Source organism: Euprymna scolopes, chromosome 44, assembly GCF_053919585.1.
Source record: "Euprymna scolopes isolate OS-2025 chromosome 44, ASM5391958v1, whole genome shotgun sequence".
Lineage (NCBI taxonomy): Eukaryota > Metazoa > Mollusca > Cephalopoda > Sepiida > Sepiolidae > Euprymna > Euprymna scolopes.
This window is the reverse complement of record NC_136525.1, coordinates 50,323,760-50,344,865: the sequence shown is the minus strand read 5'-3', so window position 1 is coordinate 50,344,865 and position 21,106 is coordinate 50,323,760.

Below are 21,106 nucleotides of genomic sequence, written 5' to 3'. Positions count from 1 at the left end.
AATGTTAATCACCTTATGCAATCGTTGCTCTTACAACATCAACTTACTGGAAAGGTGCCCACAGATTTTGGTACCCGAGTGCGCAACAAAGCTCCGTGCGAAGCACGGGTATCTTTGCTAGTATATATATATTTCTGTAGAAATATATTTTCTTATAATATATATCAATCCTTATTTAAGAAGCTCAATGTAATTACAGAGCAATATAGAGAATAAATGAGAAAAAAGTTATATTCCAAAATTCATGATGTTGAGCATCTTATAATTTATTAAAGGAATAAATTATAAGATGGTCAGCATCATGAATTTTGGAATATAACTTTTTCTCATTTATTCTCTCTCTCTTCTCTCTCTCTCTCTCTTTATCTCTCTATCTTCTCTCTCTCTCTCTATATATATATATATACTTAATTTACTCAAATAAAATTAATATACGAAAGTATAGATTTATGCGTAAACTTTAAGTATTTACTTCAAAAGTGCTCAATACGTAGGTAGAGCTAGTTAGTAATTTATAAAATATATATGGCGATTAAGCTACACTGACTATTCGGCGTTTCATCCACTTTAGGACTCCTCAGGCTTATGCGCGAATTCTGTGGTTGTTTATCGTTATTATATGCTCCTGTCCTATTGAGATTTTAGTTAGCCAATCAGCTTTCTAGTATCCAACGCGGCCCTTCCTTTCAGCCAATGGGCATGCATTTTTTTTTACACAGTGATCACCACTTATCAAGGCCCGGAAGCCACTCAGGGATAAGGGTTATTGCAAGTACATTACGTTAGTGTGGAGATTTGATGAAGTGTTTAATTAAGGGGGCGGTTCATTAGGAATTTGTTAACATTGGACTTGAAGACATCCAAGTTGTAGTCCGGAGGGAAGCAGGCAGACGGAACAGAGTTTCACAGGCGTGCAGTTCTAAGAAAGAAGCTTTGTTCATGGAATCCGCGTTTTGATTTAGGCACAGATATAGAGTGGGGGAAATTTTTCACAGTGGATTCAGCTAGACAGGTGTTTTTCGTGAAAGATTGGCGAGGGGGACACGAGATTGGAGTTCAGACGAGCACCTGCCATGGAAATAAGGATAAAACAAGGATAGGCTCGCAACGTCTCTTCTGTGGAAGAGAGGTTGCAGGGTAGAAAAAAGGGCATCCCCAACTAAGCCACGAAGTCTATTTTGTACTCTGTCAAGGCAGGATAGGCTGTTTTTAGCAGCTCCTGCCCAGATATGGCAGCAGTACTCCATCCTTGGACGTACTTGGCTTTTATATAGATAGAGAATTGCATCAGTAGTGAGATATCTTCTGGAGCGGTAGAAGGATCCCACCATCTTTTCAGCGACCTTGGCAACAGACTTGATGTACGTGTTCCATTTCAGATCAGGAGTAAAGGTCAAACCCAGAAGCTTGTCAAAACACGAGGCCTCACCCAGACGAGAACCATCCATCACAATTGATGCCAGCTAGGGATCAGAGCGTTGATGATGTAAGGATAGGAGTTTGGTTTTGGATGCATTAAAGGTAACCAGCCACATCTTCCCCCACTGAACCACGCGCTCGAGATCAGAGGAGAGAGAATCAGAGAGAACTTTGTCATTTACAGCCTTTGATGTGTTGCCGTAGATGGTCGTGTCATCAGCATAGATGTCAACGAATGATTTAAGTATGTGTTTAGGGAGGTCATTGATGTAGATCAGGAAGAGAGTTGGGCCCAGGATTGACCCCTGAGGGACTCCAGCATTTATATTGCAGGCCTCCGATTTTTGTCCATCTACCACTACTCTTATGAGCCTATCGGAGAGAAATGATTTAATGATTGAGAAAACATTTCCAGTTATACCGTAGCTGGAAATCTTGTGAAGTGGACCCTTATGCCATACCTTGTCGAAGGCCTTTGATATGTCAAAAGCAATTGCCCTAGAAAGGAAGCCTTTGTCAAGAGATTCACTAATCCTGTGGGATATAACCGTCAGCACATCTGCGGTAGATCTTGCAGAGCGGAAACCATATTGTGTGTCACTAAGAAGGTTATTCCTGCTGAGGTGGTTGACTATTTCTCTATTTAATATGAATTCCAGCAACTTACTCATAACACACAGGAGACTTATTGGTCTGTACTGAGAGGGAGATGACTTATCACCTGAATTCTTAAATACAGGGCAAACTGATGAGGTCTTCCAGGGAGTCCGAAAGCACTTCTCCTGAAGGCAGCGCGTAAACAGTTTCGTAAGTATGGGAGCAAGTTCTGGTTGAAGCTTTTTTAACACTATAATTGGGATGCCATCAGGGCCAGTTGCTTTACTGGAATCTAGGTTCTTTATTAGCTTGGCGACCTCATGCACGGATATTTGTATGTTACCTAGCTTGTTCTGTGTTATAGGAGGAATATGGGGAGTTGATGGCCTTCGTCGCATAGGGTAGAATTAGCTGCAAAGTTCTTTGCAAATAGTTTGGCCTTGTCTGACGCTGACGAGATGACCTCTGGTCCATTGATAATGGTTGGGATAGAACTCACACTTCTGTTCAGGATCCTATTTGTTATTTGCCAAAACTGGTGGGATCCAAGCCGCTGATCAGCTACCTTGGATTTAACAGACTGGACATATAGCTCTCTTGCAGTTTTTATTACTCTTTTACAGTGGTTGCTGGCAGACCTGACAGCAGCTTTAGTCTCAGTGCATCTATTACGTTGGTAGCTATGGAAAAAGTGATTTCTGTGCGCGATAGCAGCAGCACATTCTGGGGAGAACCATGGCTGGCTGTTAGGTTTTTGTTGGAATTTTTTAGATGGTATGAATTGGTCTATGCCTACAATTAACCATTCGGTCAGATCTGATAATATAGAGGACATCATCTGTCTTATTTGAATGGGTCAGCCATTCCACGTTATGGACGTTGAAGTCACTACAGATGCAGATGTTAGCCGAGGGATGTGAAGACAGTATGTGGTCTATTTTCTCAGATATGCTCTTAAAGATAGTAACTCCGCTGTTGTGGGGCCTATAGAGGGCAAATATAAATGCAGTGGTGTTAGCAAGTGCAACCCTGAAGCACATATAGGGTAAATTAGGATCTTCTCTAGAGATATCCCTGCCACACGGGAAGCCATCCTTGATGTAGGCACATATTCCATGCCCAGGGCGATCTTGGGGGTCAGATTTAGCTGTTAAATTTTATCGGACAAAGGATCTGTTTTAAAACTAGGTTAGTGTTTTTTTTTATTGTTAGTTTATATATAAATATATATATGTCTACATACATATATGCACATATATATACATATATATACATACGTATATTCATGTTTATTTAATTTATTTATTTGTTTCTTTTCTATTGTTTTTGTTAGTTTTAAAACTATTTTGTATCGCTATCCTACAGTAAATTTTATTTTGTGAACACACTTATTTGCTATTTCTCTTCTACAGTTTAATAGATGCCGGGGTTCTTTAAAGTACAGGATAGCAAATGTTTCATGAAGGCATAATCTACATGGGTCGTCTAGATACCTACCTATTATTTTCCATTCGACTACCGGCGAATGTCCGCCTTCTTTGAGTTCCCAGTATTTATTCGCTAGTGTTGTTTTTATACGGTATTTTTTAACCTAGTTTTAAAACAGATCCTTTGTCCGATAAAATGTATGCCCATTGGCTGATAGGAAGGGGCGCGGTGGATACTAGAAAGCTGATTGGCTAACTAAAATCTCAATAGGAGAGAAGCATATAAAAACGATAAACAACCACAGAATTCGTGCACGTATTTTTTCAAACGGAAAGACCTACTTGTGAGAGGGGGGTCTATAGATTTTGGCTTTACTGGAAGTTTAAATCAATAAATATTGATTATTTAATGATTATTACTAAAACAACGGAAGATTTTTTTTAAACAAAATCAAATTAAAAAAATATAATTAAAGGAATTATTTTAAGCATAGGACAATATGCAAAATTTTGCCGATTCCGTTACCGATTCCGATATCCCAAAAAGATAATATTTTTTCGATTCTCAATTCCGATTCTTATTCAAACATTGTTGCCAGAAATTAACGTTGTCCAGTTTTTTTTTCAACGTGTTTCATTTTTATATATATATTATTCCTTAATTGGAATTTTTATTTTGAGATGAGCATTTTTATGTTAATTTTTATTTTTATTTCGGACTATTAGTCTCATCTTTTATTAGTTGTTTTTTTTTTTTTTTTTTTATTGGTTCACAACGTTTCGGCCAACTTCCTCTGGCCTTCGTCAGGCGGTAACCGCGACGGATAGGAACTTCGAATCTCCTAACTGCATTCTCAGCCATCACTGCCATCCGTAGTTGTTGTCGTCTCACCACATTTTTGACCAATTACCTCTGGCACGCTTTGGGTGGGATTGAAACCGCTATCTTCAGACAATGTTCATCTGGAACCGTAGAGATTCAACGTCTCTATTAACTGCGCCACGGGCCCCGAAGGGCGATCAAGGTTGGATTCTTTGATCTTATAAATCCATATTTATTTATTATCTGATCTTCCATAGTCGGGTCCGTACTGATTGAGAGATATATATATTATTCCTTAATTGGAATTTTTATTTTGAGATGAGCATTTTTATGTTAATTTTTATTTTTATTTCGGACTATTAGTCTCATCTTTTATTAGTTGTTTTTTTTTTGTTTTTTTTTCGATCAACTTTGTGAACAGGGGTTGAGGAACGCGTGAAATATAAAAACAAAATATTAAATACAAAAATAAATAAATAAATAAAATTAAATAAAATAAAACATCGTTTTATTTTATTTTATAACCTTGAAATTTATATAAATCATATCATATATTATATTATAAATATATATATATATATACACATATATATATGTATGTTTTTATGTATGTATGTCCACAATGTTAAAAATATACCTTTTGTTGTAAAAATCTAATGAATAAACATCTGAAGAAGTTCATGGGGACAGGATATTTTTATGGAAACATCAATCGTAAAATTGCCAACTCATCAATGAAACAGCTGTAATGGAAAAATCAAGGAAATAAACGAAGGTTATAAAAATGAAAACGTGAGTCTTTGAATTTTCAACAAAATTTTGCACTATATATGTATGTATGTATGTATGTATGTATGTATATATGTATGTATGTATATATGTATGTATGTATGTATGTATATATGTATGGATAAAAATCAATACGAAAACTATATAAATATTTATATCTGTTCTGTATTTATTTCGTATGTGTTGACGTGTAGGATTACAAAATGTCTTTGGAAAAAAAAACAAGAATATTTCTTTTCAAACCACATATTTTCGACCGCTCCTTTGGTCTTCCTCAGTGTGAAATATGCGACATATATAAATAAATAAATATATATATATAAAATAAAATATAACATCATTTTATTTAATTTCATAACCTTGACATCTCTCTCTATATATTATATATGTTATATATATATATATATATATATATATATATATATATATATATATATATATATATATATATATATATAAGTAAATTCTTGGTACAGCAAAATGGAAGGAGAAATTTCAGAGGGAACATAATTTTATTTATGGAAAATAAAAAGATCAAAGAAACAAAAAAAAACGGGCAGGTGGAATTGTTAAAATTTCCTTAAGACCTTATCGTCTGACCCTCTAAGAGGAAACGTCAGAATGATAAATTAAAAGCTAAGAATCGAATGAGGAAAGGGAGAAATTGGTTTCAGTTGGAAAACCAGTGAGAGAAAAAAATATAATTCTCACTGTTCAGGTGGTTTTAAATCAATAAATATTTCCAACTGATGTTTCAAAATCTTTTGTCTACACAGGCTAGGTCGAGAGTTATTAATGACTAACGCCTCAATGATATTGAGATGATAGTTCGACCTAGCACTGTATAAAACAGAAAACCACCCATCGGAATATTGGTCAGAACACCTATTTATACTAATCAGGTGATTACCGATGGCGGACTCATGAGCTTGGGAGTGCCCGGATGTTCTCGAAACCTGGTGTAATCGAATATCCCGAGGGATGTGTTGGGATATTCTCATTTCCAATCTTTGGGATGTCTTGCCAACGTAGTCAGTTCCACACTGACAAACAAATTTATAAACAACAGAATTCTTTTGAATGGTTGGCAAAACATCTTTACGAAAAGAAGAGAAAAAGGTTCGAATTGTGTAAACTACTCTAAGCATAGTAGCTGGAAAACAACGTTGAGTAGCAGAAGAAATCCTTTCAACAATATGAAGGCCATCAGGACCTTACCATGGTAATTTTAAATAAATAGGACAACGTGATGGACCAATACGTTTAACACTATTAAATGTAGCAATTTTACGTTCAATAGTAGTTTTTATTATATTTATGGGATATCCATTGCTGAGAAAAATATTTGTGATTTCACCAAGTTCCGCATCAAGACGGTTTGGTGAACAAATCATAAGTGCACGATGTGTAAGAGCGCTAATGAGGTTTATTTTTCTAGACTGAGGGGCAAAGGAAAACCAATTAAGATAGAGCCCTGTAAATGTAGGTTTTCTGTATACAGAGGTCTCAAACGTAGAACCAACTTTAGAAACACGAACATCGAGGAATGAAAGAGAGCCACAGTCCTCGACCTCCATAGTAAATTGTAACGATGCATGCAAGTTACAAAGAAGACGAAGAAACTGTTCAGCTTCACTCCGTGAGGGAAAGCATGCAAAAGTATCATCAACGTAGCGTGTATAGAATGTTGGTTTAGTAATTTTGGAAAATAATTCGTTTTCCAAAAATCCAACTAAAATGTTGGCTAGCGAAGGACCAAGAGGGCTACCCATAGATATCCCATCAATTTGCCGGTACATAATGTTGTTGAAACTGAAAGAAACTGATTTAGTAGCAAGTTCCATCAGTTCAACGAAAATTCGTTCAGGAAATTGTGGAGATTTTGAGGGGCCACGATATAGATAGTCAGCACAAATACCAATGGTTTCATCCAAAGGTATATTAGTAAAAGGACTATTAATGTCAAAGGAAGCCAAGAACTCGGTATTCTTAGATAAAGATAATTTGTGTATATGAGACACAAATTGAAAAGAATCAGAGATACAATGGACTTAATAAAAAGAAAGCACATATTTAAGAAGATCAACTAACCATTTCCCAAGTTCGTGTTGTGCAGAACCCAACATAGATAAAATGGGTCGCAAAGGAATGTTAGGTTTATGAACCTTGGGTAAACCGTACATTCTAGGCCTTTGAGAGCCAATGGGTCGGATTCTATCGTAAATCTCCTTAGAAATAAACCCGCTTTTATAAAGTTGAAGAAATCTTTTCTGGATTTTTATTTCCATTCGAAAAGTGTCATCATGGCTTAAATCACCCAACCGGAGAAATTTATTTTTATCGTCCAAAATTTGTAACATTTTGGAGATATAATCCGTTTTGTTAAGTATAACAACGCCCGATCCTTTATCTGGGCGAGTAAGATAAATGTCGGAATTAGACCTAATTAATTTTGCCGCTTCAAAATGATTTTTCTGCCAAACAAAATCGCTGAATTTAGTGTTTATGGCAGAAAACCTCCGACCTAATTCGCCCAACTGAATTTTAACACTAGTTAATTCATCAGTGGAGATAGGCGAATGTTGTTTTAATTGAGTATATAATAATTCAATTTCACTAAATATTGAAATTTTATCAACATAAAGGGGAGGAATGCAAAATTGTAAGCCAGCAGATAAAACAAATTCTTCCGTATTGGACAAAACATAAGAAGAATAATTAAATATATGTTTATCCGACTTTGTTCTAATCCCAAACTTCTTAGTAATTAAATTTTTTAAATATTTATTATTAGGAGAAATACATTTATTGAGGGTAAAATTGTCGCCATTGGACAAAAACTTGGAAAAACCGAGTTTATCAAAGAAAGATAGTTCTTTCCAAACCATGGCCCAAAGTAAAAGGTGTTTACTACGTAACGAATTATATGTATCGGAGTTAAATAGGATTTCGTCTTGTAAGAATACACGTTGAACTGCCAATGTATTTCTACATTCAATTTTAGAAATACGATGACAGATATAACCGGGAGCTGCATGATTTAGGCGGCAAGATTTAAGAAATTCCATCCTACACTTCAAAACGATTAACTTATTTTTAATACGTATAACTTTGTTTAACGTTTTGATAAATTGTGAGCTGTACCGACCTCGAAAATATGTAAGTAAATTCTTGGTACAGCAAAATGGAAGGAGAAATTTCAGAGGGAACATAATTTAATTTATGGAAAATAAAAAGATCAAAGAAACAAAAAAAAAAACGGGCAGGTGGAATTGTTAGAATTTCCTTAAGGCCTTATCGTCTGACCCTCTAAGAGGAAACGTCAGAATGATAAATTAAAAGCTAAGAATCGAATGAGGAAAGGGGGAAATTGGTTTCAGTTTGAAAACCAGTGAGAAAAAAAAATATATATATAATTCTCACTGTTCAGGTGGTTTTAAATCAGTAAATATTTCCAACTGATGTTTCAAAATCTTTTGTCTACATAGGCTAGGTCGAGAGTTATTAATGACTAACGCCTCAATGATATTGAGATGATAGTTCGACCTAGCACTGTATAAAACAGAAAACCAACCATCGGAATATTGGTCAGAACACCTATTTATACTAATCAGGTGATTACCGATGGCGGACTCATGAGCTTGGGAGTGCCCGGATGTTCTCGAAACACACACACACACACACACACACACACACACATATATATATATATATATATATACCTTGGGTTGAGCATATTGGGAAGTAATATACAAATTACAATTAGCGCATAAAGCGATGCCTTTGTGTAAACAAATTGATCTTAGGTTTTTGGACAATATATATACTCAATATATATCCAATATCCAAAATATATACCCAATACTTTGCTGATGAGGAAACTTTGTTTGTTAAAAACACTATATGTAAAAATTATTGTCCGTAGCTTGATGTCTACCACAATAAAAACATTGTTTTCCGAAATGATCGTACAAATTATTGATTTTTTGTTGTTCCTTCTTGTGAAACGGATTTTTAATTTAATTCTAATTTGATTTTTAAATTATCACTCACATTACTAAGTATATATATATATATATATATATATATATATATATATATATATATACAATATTCATTACGACACAATATATACATATTTCAAAGGCGTACCAGTGGTTTCATCGCGCTGAATCAACCATAAGAGGTTGGAAAGTCAGCGCAAATTCATAGTGTCGTATTAAATATTGTATCTTCAGCTCTCACATCCACGATCGAGTACTTTATTGGATTTCTTTCATGACACGCTATATATATATACTTTCCTTTATTCGTTTTCAATATATATGGAGTTATCCACATACAGTATAGTTTCGCTGTTTCACAGCTCATCAGTGGGGCTAGACAAGAAACTAACCCAAGCCAGGATCGAGACTCGACTGCACAAACGACAGTCGGAGCTTCTTACCGTTGCGCTATTTGGCTGCTGCTATGCGGGCAGTGAATGAACATTGTTTTGACATTGTCTACATACCTAAGCTCAAAATATATATATATGTATGGCATAATAACGTTGACATGTTGACACATCGATTCGCGTTGGATCACCGAAGTTAAGCAACGTTAAACCTGATCAATACTAAATGGGTAACGATTTAGGATTTCTAGGTGCTTATCTCGACTTTCCTGGCTTTCTCCTTGCCACTGGAATCAGATAGTGTCGATTTAGAAGAGGTGTGGTTGGGGTTGCGCAACAGTTGCCTCACAATTTACATGTGAAGACTGAACGAAGACATCGATAATTTATAGTAAATAAAAAAGGAAGTCCGGATTTAATGCGTTGATTTGATGCAATTCTCTATCGATATAAAAGCCAAGTACGTCCAAAGATGGAGTACTGCTGCCACATCTTGGCAGGAGTTGCTAAAAACAGCCTATCCTGCATTGATAGAGTACAAAATAGACTTCGTGGTTTAGTGGGGGATGCCCTTTTCTCTTCCCTGCAACCTCTCTCCCACAGAAGAGACGTTGCGAGCCTATCTTTGTTTTATTGTTATTTCCATGGCAGGTCCTCGTCTGATCCCCAATCTCTGCCCCCCCCTCGCCAATCTTTCACGAGAAACACCCGTCTAGCTGAAACCACTGTAAATAAGTTCCCGCTCTTTATCTGTGCCTAAATCAAAACGTAGATTCCATGGACAAAGCTTCTTTCTTAGAAGTGCACGCCTATGGAACTCTCTACCGCTTGCCTGTTTCCCACCTAACTACAACTTGGATGTCTTCAAGTCCAACATAAACAAATTCCTGATGAACCGCCCCCTTAAGTAATTATATTTTATCAAATCTCCAATTCTAATGAATACTGCAAGGTTATCTCATTGATTGCTGTACACAAAATAACCCTTATCCCCGAGTGGCTTCTGAGCCCTAATAAGTGGTGACCTCCATGTAAAAAAAAAAAAAAGAAAATACACACGAGAAATACACACACACACATTGTGTTGTCTCACGATTTGATTCATATTTATTTAATATCGATATAAAAGAAGCGATACTTCCACAGATTCAAGAGCAGCTGTTTAATCAGGATGGACAGATCGAGTAGTCATAGCAACGGGAACCGCCATCCTCTCTTTTTTTTATATCTTATTCCCTCTTTTTCTCTCCATCTAATTCATTCTCTCTTTAGTTTTCATTCTCTTTATCTATTTTCCTCTCTTTTCCTCTTGTTCGCGTTTTCTCTTTTTTCTTGTATCTCTCTTTCTCTCTCTCTCCCTCCCCCCGCTCTCTCTCACTCTCTCTCTCTCTCTCTCTCTCTCTCTCTTTCTCTCTCTACTTGTGATTGTCGTTATCGCTCTTTCTACTATTATGTACAGGCTGTCCAAAACGTCACTGAGCGGTTTCGAACTTAAAAAAAAAAAAAATCCTTTACTTTGATGACAGCTTTCTGTACTTTGGCACATTTGATTTAAAGAAAAATTGCCAAATTCAAACAATCAGCCTGATATTAATTTATTTTTATCAACTACGCCACGGGCCCCGAAGGGCGATCAAGGTTGGATTCTTTGATCTTATAAATCCACGTTTATTTATTATCTGATCTTCAATAGTCGGGTCCGTACCGATTGGTATATATATTATTCCTTAATTGGAATTCATTTTATTTCGGACTATTAGTCTCATCTTTATTAGTTGTTGTTTTTCATCTTTTATTGATTTGTTTATTCACAACGTTTCGGCCAACTATTCCTCTGACCTTCGTCAGGTGGTAACCGCGACGGATAGGAACTTCGAATCTCCTAACTGCATTCTCAGCCATCACTGCCATCCGTAGTTGTTGTCGTCTCACCACATCTTTGGCCAATTAACCTCTGACACGCTTTGATAGTTTCGGAGTTAATACGAAACGATTTTACACACAAATACATACACAAAATGCATTTTAGATACAGGTGTCCAGAAAATAACTGAATGATTTAGATCGTAAAGAGATTCATTATTTTTGATAATATCTTTCTGTAATATTTACACAATCTGATTAAGACATTAGAGAATTTAAAATGAAAGCTAGTTCAAAAATTGATACATCATTATTTATGAAATATAATGTCTTTTGAAAGTTGCATATTTTCAGCTTCGCATATTTGTGCTCTTTCCAAAACATTATTCATAACAGATTGCAGAATCTCTGGATTGCGATTTAACTCCCATATTTCGTTCCTGATCTTTTTTCTTCAATTCTTGCAGGTTTTGAAATTTGTTTCAAATTGGTGTTGCGACTTGGGCTATCTCTTCCGGATATAAGAGAATTGTTTCCAGCCCTGTTAACTCTCTTATATCCGGGTTAAACTATATATATATATATATATATATATATATATATATATATATATACCAAGTTAAAGATTTCCAGGAGAATTAAATAAAAATTAAAACGAGGTTATTAAGAGTGCTCTATAATATATATATATATATATATATATATATATATATATATATATATATATATATATATATATATATATTTTAAAGGAGATTAGAACAATAGTCTGAAGAGCTGAGTGTATTTTAATGTAACAGTGAAATTACTAGTTTTATTAAAATACAGGAAAGAAAAAGTGCTCGTGTTAATTTAGATATATAATAAGCTCGATAGGTAAATATCCTAGAGCTAATTCAATATTAAGTAATGTGATTTATAATTTAAAAATTTAAAAATCAAATTATAATTAAATTAAAAATCCGTTTCATAAGAAGGAACATCAACAAAATCAATTATCTGTACGATCGTTTCGGAAAACAGTGCTTTTTATTGTGGTAGACATCAAGTCACGGACAATAATTATTACATATAGTTTTTTAATAAACAAGGTCTCCTCGTCAGCAAATTTTAAAGGGTTTTTATTAAATTTAAAAGACACCATAAATAAACCTAGCATTAAAAGTAAGGCAGATGTTGTTATTAAGAGTGCTCAATAATATATATATATATATATATATATATATATATATATATATATATATGTGTAAAAGTCACTTTGTACGTGTGACAGTTCCTTCTTCCTTCTTTATAGGTTCCGAAACGGCTGAGCCTACCTTTAGCCAATTTCACACAAATGTATTTTATATATCTGGCAGTGTTCTTAGATATGTTTTGTACAGACATTCATCCGATAATTATCAAAAATCGAAAAAAAATCCGATCCTAAAAACAGCCTTTCTTCTCTTATAGAGAAAAAAAAACTAATTTCTACAGAGAAATATTTTACGTTACACCGGTGTAACCTTAGCGGTTGTAACGTAAGATATCCATTTGTAAAAAAAGTTTATGGTATCTCCACTTACATCGCCATTGTTTAATCATCTTAGATTTATCACTCTTAAATCAAGAAGTGCAGATTCCCGGATGATGTGATTGAGAAACGTGAAACCTGTGATTTACATATTAAGCAGTAACCCTTACAGGGATTATCCATTGTGTCTTATCGTAACGTTACACGCGTATTAATGCCGTCGCAAGAAAACAAGACAAGGATAGAATTCGACTCCTTTTTTTCAGTGAAACAACATAACGTTTATTTACAGGTACTTTCCAGAATAACGCTTTGTCTCTTGTCTAAATGTTTTCTCCAGTGTTATAAAGACGTGATAGCACGCGCCTTTTCCTGTCGCTCTAGCATCACCTGTGTAATACCACGATCTCTGTCTTTCCTTAACCTCAAGGTTCACGTTTTTTTGTTTGTTTTTTTTTTTAAACATATTTCTTTCCTTCATAGCCGTGACATCATCTCGCACTCGGCTCGGTATTAGCATATTATTTTGGCTCTTTTTACTGCTGCTGCTGCTGCTATAAGCGGGTTCGCGCTCTGTTACATTAAGACGAAACGGACTTCAGGATGCTAGAGCGAAGAAAATTTTACAAAATACCATTTATAAAACTCACTATGTCTGTCTCTCTGTCTCCGTATTTTCAAACTCTATCTCTTCCGAAACTAAAAGTTGAAGAGCGACACTAGAGACCTTAAATGATTGGATTTTTCATGGGTTATTATTTTATGGGTCTTTAGCCGGTTTAAATAGTTTTTAAGGGGTAAAAAAGGGATCAAAATTGGAAAAAAAAATCGTTACACATTTTTTAAATTCATCTTAGTTTATTTTTGATCTGTTCACATGCGTCCACGTTGGTACAGTGGTAACGTCACAAGCTTTGAATGCTACAATTTTGCTTTCGGTTTCGAGTCGAGCTGATGGCAACCAAATATGTTTGTTTTTTTTTTTTTGTTTTTTTTTACTTTGGAAATCATAACTCTATAATAATATATACGAAATTTGGACAAATTTAAATATCATATTTAAGCGTATTTTAACCGAGAGGGTTAGTAGATATCTAATTACTGTTTTTCTTTAATTTTCGTCCATTATACTTCAGTTCTCAGAAATCAAGGGGCCCTCCTTCCTGGGGGTTTACTCGTAATTTCTATATTGTCTTCGATCACGACTGCCTTCACTATATTCTTGGCGTTCGCCACTCCAACAAAATCCCTAACTCGACCATACACGATAGATGAAACATGCTTCACCTGGAAGAAACTCTGCTGAATAGGAGACTCCAGTGTTTAGGTCATGTGCTGCACTTGCCGGGGAATGAGTTCGCCCGTCAATTGGTAACGCCCATTCCACTGGTTTGAAGAAGCGCCTAGGTGGTCAATTTAAAACAATAAAAGCAGATAGACATCATGTCTGGTTCTCAGGTTTTTTGGTTTCCGTTGCAAGAACCGTGAATGGCTGTTTATTTATTTGCTCCCCCACCGAGGAGGGGAGCTGGATAGTGACAATTGGTATGAAGGGTTGCCCCTACATTGACCAAGGTCTTATATGTGGGGTCGCCCCCACATATGGTCTTTACTTGCAGTATCTGCCGGAACAGATGGTATTTATTTGCTCCCCCACCGAGCAAATTAGGCACAAGGCCGTTTTTTAATGTGGAGAGAGAGGGAAGGGGGAGGGAAAGGGGGATCCTACTCCCGAGAGGTGGGAAATGGGAGCTGGATAGTAACTGTGGTCGTAGGGTAATCCCTACATTGACCAAGTTCAGATATGTGGGGTTACCCCCACATATGGTCCTTGCTAGTCATAGCTGGTCTTTGCTAGTCTTAGCTTTGCAGCATCTGCCGGAACAGACACTACACCTTGATCTTGTCGCCCGGACCCCCGAGGGGGTGCAGGGGCTGTTGACCGTGAATGGCTGAAGCATGCCGTTGACAGGAGTCGATGTCTTTGATGCGAGATGCGGTTAACACCATTGGGCAGGCACAATCTATCCCGGGTGAATGCAGCTACAGGTATCAGTAGGTATAGTCGATCAGGAAACAGTCCAATGGAATTGTGTTCTTCAAACCGACAGTTGTGTGAAAGAAAATATTCATGCATAACGAGCGAGACCTGTGGAAATTCCACAGCGACATCTTCCATGTGTAATATATTGCTGCTTGGCGTTCCGTGAACATTCAGCGTTATGAAGAAGTCGCGATATTATTGTAGTTGTTTAGGTTAAACTTTAAAAGTATTTATCTAATTAATTTGGCTAATGTAGTGTTAGAATATATATCTGGTTATTACAGTTAATCTCAAAATAAAAAAAAAGAGGGAACAGATTAACAAACCAGAAGGTGCGTGACGGCGACTGAACTTAAGTAGACGGAGACTGTGTTCGACAGGGCAGAGTTGTGTTAACCACATTGCGAACAAAGAAATTTGGAAAGTACCATGAATGAAAGCCTTTTTATTTCAATTTAAAAAAGTTCAGTAGATTTTTTTTGTTTCTTTACAAGACCTTTCAAATGTAGAAATCTACGATATAAATATCGCGTCGGCCATTTTATTTATTTATTTATCTATTATTATTATTATTATTATTATTATTATTATTGTTATTATTATTGTTATTATTGTTATTATTATTTGTAATTATTTTAATTTATTTTTAGTTTTCATTAGCGACACCTTCATAAAAGTAAATAAATATATTTATAAAAATAATAGATTGTGCTGTCATAATTAGTTTTTGCGCCAAAGTTGGAGTGGTATAGTTGTCTTTTTTTTTTCTTTTCGGTTTCCTGAACGAAAGAAAACGGTATTCATGTGGAACCCTCTTCCGTTTGCCTGTTTCCCACCTGGATTTGGATGTCTTCAAGTCCAACATAAACAAATTCCTGATAAACCGCCCCCCTTAAGTGAGACACTTTATCAAACCTCTGTTACTAACGTTTACTATGATATTATTCCATTGATTACTGTACACGCAATAACCCTTGTCCCCGAGTGGCTTCCTGGCCTTGATAAGTGGTGACTACCATGTAAAGAAAAAAAGAAAAAAGAAAAAAAGACTTTTGCACGCAGCGTCGGATCAGTTTATGAAGACTGTCTCTGCGTAGTGGCCAGGTTTCACATTCATAGAGAAGAATTGTTCTGACCATGACCCTGTAGATCCGCAGTTTCATAGTACGTCTTATCACCTGGCGAGACCACAGTTCGTTTTTTTTTTTTTTTTTTTTTTTTTTGAGACGGACGAAGGCTGCTCTAGCCAGGTTGATACGGGTGATGATTCTGTATTTTGCTTGACCGGTGGTTGTAAAAACTAATGCAAGGTATTTGAAGTTCACAGCTTCACCGTGGAGAGTTACAGCCACTGGTCAGGTGGGGGGGATGTTATTAGAGATGATTTGCGTCTTAGAAGCGTTGATTCTCATTCTAACCATTTGGGCCACGCAACTGACCTAATCGAGTGTGTGCTGGACCAACTATAACGTGGTCGCTTTCAAATCTATTGCGTATAAGTTATATATTATATATAATATAGCCCAACCCATGTTCCGCTATAACTGATAAAAATATTTCTACATCTACGAAACATTTAATTTTTTATCATAGATTACCTATTTACAATGCCTCCCCACGGGACAGAGTTAGACACCAGGGTCGTTTTTTAACGTGGAGAAAAGGTACAAAAATAAAAAATTGTCTCAGTCGTGAAGGATTTCTCCTCCACCGAAAGAGAACAAGAAATAGAAGTGCAGCATCTGAAGAACAGATTGTATTTATTTGCTCCCCCACCGAGCAAATTAGGCACAAGGCCGATTTTTAATGCGAGGAGCGAAGGGAGGGGGAAGGGAAAAAGGGGACCAGCTTCCGAGAGGTGAGAAATGAGAGCTGGTTAATGGTCAGGCATGTGGGGTTGCCCCCACATCTGGTCTTTGCTAGTCATAGCTTGCAGTATCTGCCAGAACAGATTTTATTTAGTCGTTACGGCCCCGACCTTGGCATTATCTACTGCCAAGGCCTTATTAGGGGTCCGTAACAACTTAGGCACCAGGGCCAGTAGGGGGAAGTGGGGAAAAATAGGGGTCTTTGCTGGTCCTAGGCTAGACTTGCGTTTGATAGCAAGTACTTTATTAAGTAAAACCTATACTAGAGTTTCTATCACGCACTATTTGCATAACCGCCTTACATTCTTACCAGGACCTACTTAAAATAACAGCTCCCCAGCTTACACGGATGGCAGGCGACATTCACGCTGAAAAGATTTTAAAACAAATATGTACAGGAACAAAACAAAACTTATTTATATACAAAATAAAGTTTTTTTTTTTTTTTTTTTTTTTTTTTTTTTTTTATTAATGGGGGTGGAATGATGGGGAGGGGGGCAAACTAGAAAACACCCAAAAAGAAAGAAAAAGAAAGCAAATAAACAAAATGCCTATGGGGGCAGGTTAGTAAGGGACCCTCCCTACCTAATAGCTGGTCTGTCATTGTGAAACGCCCACTGTCTTCCGCTCCTCTCCCCCGGGGGGAAGAGGTGAAAGCAAGCAGGTCGTTCCCTAGAGGGGAGTGGAGGACCTAAGGGTATGTGTGAAAAATAACTTGGGGTTGGGGTAAACCGGGGTGGATGGCGTCTTCCAAGATAAAAGTGCGTAATGGACAAAAATAGGCCGGGGACAAAATAAACAAGTGGACTGGGCATCTTTGGAAGCTCTCTTAGTGCCAATCTAACGAAAAAATAAAAGACTACGGGAACAGGATAACATGCATACTACCCTAGTCTAGGCCCTAATAAAGCATAAGCTATCCACTCTTGGTGGTTAAACACCTACCTAGCCTACTCCTACCCATCGTATAAGGTTGACCTTATATTACTTTACATAAGGGGCTGGGTTCCGAGAAAACCAAACCTCAGCACCTTAGGAACAATACCACTAGGGTGGAAACACTAACTCGAACCTGGCTCCTCGTCGGATGCACAAACTAGTGTTGTGCACCCATCTCCTATCAAAGTCGATGCGGGGCAATCTTTTCCAATCACATCTGATTTTTATTTTAAGTTGATGCTTAAAATAAAGGACCAGATCCTGATCGGAAGCAGATTGCCCCTCATAGACAATGCTCAGACGTGTAACCCACGTCACTAACCTAGCTACAGCCAGTATCGCCAGAAACACCGCCCGTTTCTCCCTGATAAACGGCGGGTCCACATTGTCAACCACGTACGCCAAATCAAGTGGCACCGACCGCTCGGGGTCGATGCGAGCCGTTACCCCTTCGACATACCTCCAGAGACTCCGCACCCCGCTGCAAAGAAAGAACGCGTGTTCACGCGTTTCGTCCTCGTTCTCATCGTTGCAGCGTGGGCACGGGGGAAAATAATAATCGGGATCCCGGAAATCCCTGGCAAGTCGGTCGAAGAGAGGCAACGCATCCCGGACTAGCCTCCACGTTACCGAAAATTCTGAATTATTAATGTAGCTACTGGCGGGCGCCCAACTCCAAAGCGAGAGAACCTCCCCCCTCGACAGATGTAGCCGCTCCACCAGCGGATCGTTCGCGGTACCCTCCACTAACTCCTCATATAGCCTCCACCTAGGCCGTGCAAGGTCATTGGACCCCGGCAATGCCCTAAGGGCGGCTCGGCATTCGGTCAGGAAGCGCCCTTCCCCCGCTGGTCGACGGCGACCTTCGGCGGCGGGGTTGGTTAATAGCCGTGGGAAAGCGCGCTGCACGGCCGGAACCCAGGGTGCCTCCTCTATCAGTGTCCGACTCAGGAACGCCAGTCTTTCTGCGTGTTGATGGCTGCGCAGATCAGGCATCCCCAAGCCTCCCTCGCTAAGCTTCTGCGTACAGACCTGTCTACGGACATACGGCTTTCCTCCCTTCCAGAGAAGTTTGAACAGGAGTCGCTCTAAAGCCTTACAGCGGTCCGCAGGCAGGGGAAGAACAGATAAACGGTAAAGGATCAACGGAAACACGTAAGTGGCGCATGCCTCCGCACGACCCTTCAAGGACAATCTCCTCCGAATCCAAGTCACGACAGACGATTCGACCTTAGTCTGTACCTCCGACCAAATCTTGTCCAGCTGGAGATCCGGCCCGAACCACACACCGAGGATCTTAACCGGGCCATCAGTCCAGCCGAACGCACCTGGAAGCGAGTTTACCCCGGTCCAGGCGCTCAACCGCAGGCCGACGGACTTGCTGCGATTGATCACGGCCCCTGTGACAACTTCGTACTCAGCGATCGCCTCTATCACCGCTTCGATGTCGTTACGACTGGCTGCGAAAACGGTGACGTCATCGGCGTACGCGGACACCCTGGCAAATCGGCCGCCAGGTAGAGCAATGCCGCGTAGGACTGGTCTCGCCGCCTTGTCCCTTAATTTGCGAAGGAAGGGCTCCAACGCCAGGACATAGAGCAGAGGCGACAGCGGACAACCCTGCCGCACCGACCGGGAGACCCCAAAGGACTCCGACAACCTACCATTGACTTGCACCACCACCGCGGGGTCACGATACAGGGCGGAGATCCACTTGCGGAAGTCCGGACCAAAGCCGGCGGCCTCCACAACAGCCCTCAGGAACCCATGGTCCACCCTATCGAACGCCTTGGACTGATCTAAATTGATCAGCGCGGCTTCTGTGTCGTCTTCTAACCCCTCTATTATCGTGCGCACCAAGTGCAGATTGTTTTGAATTGTTCGACCCTTCACAGCGTAGTTCTGATCCGGTTCGACCAACTCGTCGATAACAACCTGCAGTCGGTTTGCAAGAATACGGGCCAAAATCTTAAAATCTGCGTTAAGCAGAGTTATGGGCCTATAATCATCTAAGTTCCCCCCACCATGTTGGTTTCCCTTCTTCAGAAGCGTGACCACTCCTTTGGTTACCTGCCTCGGGATCGAGTCCTGGGCAAACCAGTGGTTAAACACGCCCGTCAAAAGGGGCACAAACATGGGCGACAGCCTCAAGTACAGTTCGTAGGGCAAACCATCGAGCCCCGGAGATTTGTTGTGGCCAACCTGCTTCAACGCAGTAATGACCTCACGCTCCGTAACCACCCCCTCGCAACTAGCCGCTCGGGCCGCAGTAAGGCGGGGCGAGCCAGGTAAATAGCTGCCAAACTCCTGGCCGCGGAGTCTGGGTAGTTTGGTGAAGCGCTCCTCCAAATGTTGCCGAAACCCATTGCAGATCTCCCGCGTCGACACGAGAGAACGTCCTTCCAGGTTTTTCACCTCCCGAATGTACCCATCCGAGCCGCGTCTTAAAGCGGCCCCACGCTCAACAGCGTCAACGTTCACGGCTTCGTTGGAGACTCTATTTAACCTAGCCCTAACTACTTGACCTTCATATCGCTCGCTAGCCAAGCGACTGAGGTCCCCCTTAATTAGTGCTAGATCTAGGGAATCCCCCCCTGCCACCGCCCGGGTCAATCTATCCTCTAGGTGCTTTTTGGTCCGAGCCCTAGTTAAAGCGAGGCTTTGGCTATATTGGACACAAAAATGCCTAATGGTGACCTTAAGATTAACCCACCACCTACTCCCGGTAACCGCCCCCACTAACTCCCTCTGAATTTGTGTCGTCAGCTGCTCCCGGAAGTCGACCGACTCCAACAAGGAGGCGTTCATCTTCCAGTAGCCAGCCAACCTAGGCCTATTACCTAACTTCAAACGGGCCAACACAAGTTTGTGGTCCGAATGCCCTAACCAGTGGAACGTGGGACAAGATAGAAAATCTACGTCGCCCCTTCTAATTAACATCCTGTCCAAGTATGTACTTGGACTGGCGGCCGCACTAGTATGCCACGTCCACATCTCCCTCCCGGGGTGATCCAGACGGAACCTGTCGACCAGATCGCACGAGGCCATCAGGTCAGACAGGCTGCTTTCACACCTACCCGTCCCACTAGGCCCCCCGACCTTATCTAACTTGGGGTCCAGGATGGCATTCCAGTCCCCCATTAAAACTACTCGCTCCGGACCCGAAGAGAGAAACCCCTCCACCCGCCGAAAAAAGGAAACCCTCTCGCTTTGGATGTTGGGCGCATAAACTGCCATGATCCGGAATGCGCTGCTGCTAACGGCAACATCGACCACGACCAGCCTCCCATGAGCGTCCGCATGAACAAGTGTAACCGTCGCAGATAGGGTGCGACTTACTAGCACAGAAACCCCCCGGCTCTGGAGACTGCCATATGCTGAGTAAACATCAAAATCGTTCACCAGCACATCGCAGTCCCCAGCCCCAA